The sequence below is a fragment of the Somniosus microcephalus genome, chromosome 28 (assembly GCF_052327205.1).
Source record: "Somniosus microcephalus isolate GS21.2 chromosome 28, FLI_Smic_1.0, whole genome shotgun sequence".
NCBI lineage: Eukaryota > Metazoa > Chordata > Chondrichthyes > Squaliformes > Somniosidae > Somniosus > Somniosus microcephalus.
The window spans coordinates 12,770,733-12,775,871 of record NC_141014.1 but is presented as its reverse complement, the minus strand read 5'-3'; the positions used below and the strand labels follow the sequence as shown (position 1 = coordinate 12,775,871).

General features: G+C 48.4%; 1 non-coding gene across 1 annotated transcript; it reads right to left on the bottom strand.

Annotated features, from left to right (window-relative positions):
* Positions 1-4,292: 4,292 nt before the first annotated feature.
* trnar-ucu (transfer RNA arginine (anticodon UCU)) lies at positions 4,293-4,365 on the bottom strand. Its single transcript has one exon. It is a non-coding gene; the product is annotated as a tRNA-Arg (tRNA).
* Between the last annotated feature and the right edge of the window lie 774 nt (positions 4,366-5,139).

Below are 5,139 nucleotides of genomic sequence, written 5' to 3'. Positions count from 1 at the left end.
GGTAAGCCTTTTGATTCGGCCTCTTGCCATTGTCAGGATACAGAACATCTCGACGGCGCTCAACTGCAGACACCAAGTGGTCCAGGGCCTCAGTGCTGAAGCGCTCTGCTCTCTGTCTCACCTTCTCCATCCTCACCAAGTTTGTTGCACCAGAGAAGGGCGAGCGCCGATTCTGAGGCCTACAGGGCGTTGAGTGTAGCAGCTCAGGCTGACTGACCCACCCCTTTAAGAGCCAGCCGGCGCCTGGAAGTCTCGTGGTTTCCTGTAATTGAGATCACCTGCGCTGCGCCCGTCCGCGACGATATTGGGTAGCGCCTGAACTTTTGCGCCTTAGGAGCCCCGTGCAACGTCTGAGTTAGCGCCTCAATCCCCTTTGGGGGCGATGCAACCCAATATCTCGCCAGGCAGCGATAAGTTTCGTCTGGCTATAAACTTTGCGCAGCGCCAGTTCTAACGCCTCAAGCGGGGCTATACCCAATTTTTGGCCTTAGAGTCATAACGGCACAGAGGGAGGCCATTCAGCCCATCCAGTCCGCGCCGGCTCTCTGTAGAGCAAGCCAGTCAGTCCCATTCCCTCGCTTTATTCCCATAGCCGTGCAAGTTTATTTCCCTCAAGTGCCTATCCAGTCTCCCCTTGAAAACATTGAGTGTCTCCACTTCCGCCACTTCCGTCAGCAGCGAGTTCCAGGTCATCACCATTCACTGTGTAAAAAAGTTTTGTCTCACATCCCCCCTGTGTCTCTTGCCCAATTCCTTAAATCTGTGTCCCCTAGTCCTTGTGCCATCAACTAGTGGGAAGAGCCTTTCCCCGTCTAGCCTATCCAAACCCGTCATAATCTTGTACACCTCTATCAAATCACCCCTCAACCTCCTTTGCTCTAATGAAAATAAATCCAGCTTCTCCAACCTGTCCTTGTAGCTAAGATCCCCCATCCAAGGAACCATTCTGGTAAATCTCCTCTGCACCCTCTCAAGGGCCTTCACATCCTTCCTAAATTGTGGTGACCAGAACTGGATGCAATACTCCAGTTGTGGTCCAACCAGCGCTTTATAAAGGTTCAGCATAACTTCTCTACTTTTGTACTCAAAACCTAAAACCTCTATTTATGAAGCCCAACATCCCATATGGTTTGTAACCACTCTCTCAATATGTCCTGCCACCGAGGTATAGAGTAGAAAATTGTGGAAATTATGATGAACCTTTAGGAAGGATGTGAAGGCCTTAGAGAGCGTGCAGAAAAGATTTACGAGAATGATTCCAGGGATGAGGGACTTTAGTTACGTGGATAGACTGGAGAAGCTGGGGTTGTTCTCCATAGAGCAGAGAGGATTGAGAGTAGATTTGATAGAGGTATTCAAAATCATGAGGGGTCTGGACAGAGTAGAGAGAGAGAAACTGTTCCCATTGGCGGAAGGGTCAAGAACCAGAGAAATCAGATTTAAGGTGATTGGCAGAAGAACCAAAGGCGACATGTGGAATAACTTTTTTACTCAGCGAGTGGTTAGGATCTGGAATGCACTGCCTGGAAGGCTGGTGGAGGCAGATTCAATCACGGCTTTCAAAGGGGAATTGGATAAGTACCTGCAGGAAAAACATTTGCAGGGCTACGGGGAAGGGGCAGAGACAGTGGGACTAGCTGAAGTGGTATTGCAGAGAGCCGGCACGGGCTCGACGGGCCGAATGGCCTCCTTCTGTGCTGTAACCATTCCATGATAAGCTTTGGGTCACCTGTCCTAGTATCTATTTATGTGGCTCGGTGTCAAATTCTCTTTGATAATCGCTCCTGTGAGCACCTTGGGACGTTTTACTACTTTACAGACGCTATATAAATGCAAGTTGTTGCTGCAGATGGCTCTGGCACGGCACGTGAGCAGCGGCAGATATGATGGGTGAAAATAGCTTCCCTCAGTGCTTAACTTTCCAGGATTTGGGAAATGTGAGGAATTTCAGAGCGGTCAATTGTCCTCAGGTGGGGTGCTGTTTGTATTTAGCTCCAGTGGCCTAATGGATAAGGCACTGGCCTCCGAAGCCAGGGATTATGTGTTTGAGTCTCATCTGGGGTGATGCGTTTTTAATGATTGACACTATGGCGGATTAGACAGGGCAAATGGTGGAAAGTACAGCCAGGCGGGGAGGCTGCATTAATCGTAACTTGTGAGCCAAGTTTCCGTCAAGGCTGTGATGTCAATGCGACCATCCGCAATAAGCTCAAGGGTGGTAAGGGCCTTGTGGACAAGTGTATTCACAATTCGAGGAAGCGGGAGTAGGGATTTGGGAGGGCCGAGTGACCAAGAGGGTTTATGGAGGTATTTCCGTGGAAATTTCCAGGGCTGACTGACGTAAACAAAGAGGTGGATGGTCAGTGGGCCCAGGTAACTTTAAACTTGTAGCTTGGGCTAGAATGCAACCACACAGGATCATACCTATCAGCCAAGGTCCCAGACTCCTCCATCACCATCCCTGGGTATGTCCCGTCCCACAAGCAGGACAGACCCAGCAGAGGTGGAGGCCCAGTGGTACACAGACAGGAGGGAGTGGCCCTGGGAGTCCTCAAGGCTGACTCCTGACCCCATGAACTCTCATGCCATCAGGTGGACTTCAATGTCCATCGCCATAAGAACATAAGAAGTAGGAGCAGGAGTCGACCATACAGCCCTTCGCGCCTGCACCGCCATTCAATAAGATCATGGCTGATCTTCGACCTCAACTCCACTTTCCCGCCCGACCCCATATCCCTTGTTCCCCCTAGAGTCCAAATATCTATCTATCTCAGCCTTGAATATACTCCACGACTCAGCATCCACAGCCCTTTGGAGTAGAGAATTCCAAAGATTCACAACCGTCTGAGTGAAGAAATTCCTCCTCATCTCAGTCTTAAATGCACGACCCCTTATCCAGAGACTGTGACCCCTAGTTCTAGACACTCAACCCAGGGGAAACAACCTCTCAGCATCCAGCCTGTCAATCCCACTCTGAATCTTATATGTTTCATTCTTCTGAACTCCAGGGAGTATAGGCCCATTCTACACAATCTCTCATTGTAGGACAGTCCTCTCATCCCAGGAATCAATCTGGTGAATCTTCATTGCACTGCCTCTAAGGCATGTATGTCCTTTCTCAGACAAGGAGACTAAAACTGTGCGCAGTACTCCAGGTGTGGTCTCACCAAAGCCCTGTACAATTGTAGTAAGACTTCCTTACTCTTGTGCTCCAACACCCTTGCAATAAAGGCCAACATGCCATTTCCCTTCCTAATTGCTTGCTGTACCTGCATGCTAACTCTCTGTGTTTCCTGTACGAGGACACCTAAATCTCTCTGAACACCAACATTTAATAGTTTCTCACCATTTAAAAAATATTCTGCTTTTCTATTCTTCCGAACAAAGTGAATAACCTCACCTTTCCTCACATCATTCTCTATCTCCCTCCTTATTGCCCACTCACTTAACCTGTCTAGATCCCTTTGCAGGCTCTTTGTGTCCTCCTCACAGCTTACTTTTCCACCTAGCTTTGTATCGTCAGCAAATCTGGATACATTGTCCTCGGTCCCTTCATCTAAGTCATTAATATAGATTGTAAATAGCTGAGGCCCAAGCACCCCACTAGTTACAGCCTGCCAACCGGAAAATGACCCGTTTATCCCTACCTGCTGTTTTCTATCTGTTAGCCACTCCTCTATCCATGCTAATATATTACCCCAACCCCAGGATACCTTATCTTGCGTAGCGTTGTGGTTGTTGGAGGTCAATCATCTCAGCCCCAGGACATCGCTGCAGGAGTTCCTCAGGGCAGCGGCTCACCACCACCTTCTCAAGGGCAATTAGAGATGGGCAATAAATGCTGGCCTTGCCAGCGACGCCCACGTCCCAGGAACAAATAAAAATAAAACCTTTTACGTGGCACCTTATTGAATGCCTTTTGGAAATCCAAATATACAACATCCACTGATTCCCATTTATCTACCCTGCTAGTTACATCCTCAAAATACTCCAATAAATTTGTTAAACACAATTTCTCTTTCACAAAAACCTAATCATATGATTTTCTAATTGCATTGTTACCACTTCCTCAATAATGGATTCCAAAGTTTTCCCGATGACTGATGTCAGGCTAACTGGCCTGTCTTCTCTCTCCCTCCTTATTGTGGATGATTGCATTGACCTTACGGCCTTGATGGAATCTTGGCTGCAGGTGATAATACAATCCTCCTTAATGTCGCCTCCCCGCCTGGCAGCACCTTCCACCACTTGCCCCACCTAAACCGCCATTGTGTCAATCATTAAAAACACATCACCCCAGATGGGACTTGAACCCACAATCCCTGGCTTAGAAAGCCAGTGCCTTATCCATTAGGCCACTGGGGCTGAATACACAATGTAACCCGCCTGAGGACAATTGACCGCTCCGAAATGTGACATCTGCCTCAGTTTCAGAGTCTTCGAAAGTTCAGCACAGGTAGGAGCTATTTTCACCCATCATATCTGTCACTGCTCGCGCCATACCAGAGCCCTCTACAACAACAACGTGCATTTATATAGCACCTTTAACCTAGTAAAATATCCCAAGGTGCTTCACAGGAGCCATTATCAAACAAAATTTGACACCGAGCCACATAAGGAGAGATTAGGTCAGGTGCCCTAAACCTTGGTCCAAGAGGTAGGCTTGGAGGAACAGTTAAAGGAGGAGAGAGAGGTAGCGAGGCGGAGATGCGAAGGGAGATACCGTGCCCACTGTCCATTCCCCGACCCGGCCTGATCTTTGCTTTCATTAGTGAGCCCTGGAACTTTGCTCAAATTTGATTCTCAATTCCTGGCCTTCTCTGCCATCAATACGACACTGTAAGACTCAGCTGCTGTGACTCTGATTATCTTTTCAGTTGCTTAAGTTTGAAGGTAACTTTGTCCAGTTTGCAGCCCATCCCCCATCGCTGCTGTGTCTGTGACTGTCCCACTGGTTTATTTTGCTGCTGTCCGGGTCCGGACCAGAAATTCACTCTCCTGGGCCGACGTCCATTTCTGGATCTTATGGTGGCCTCCAACTTCACCAGTGCTTTCTGCCACACAACACTTCTCCACATTAACACCTCCAGCGTACCTCTCGGTTACTCTGCCCTCACAAATCCCTTCAGAATGTCTATC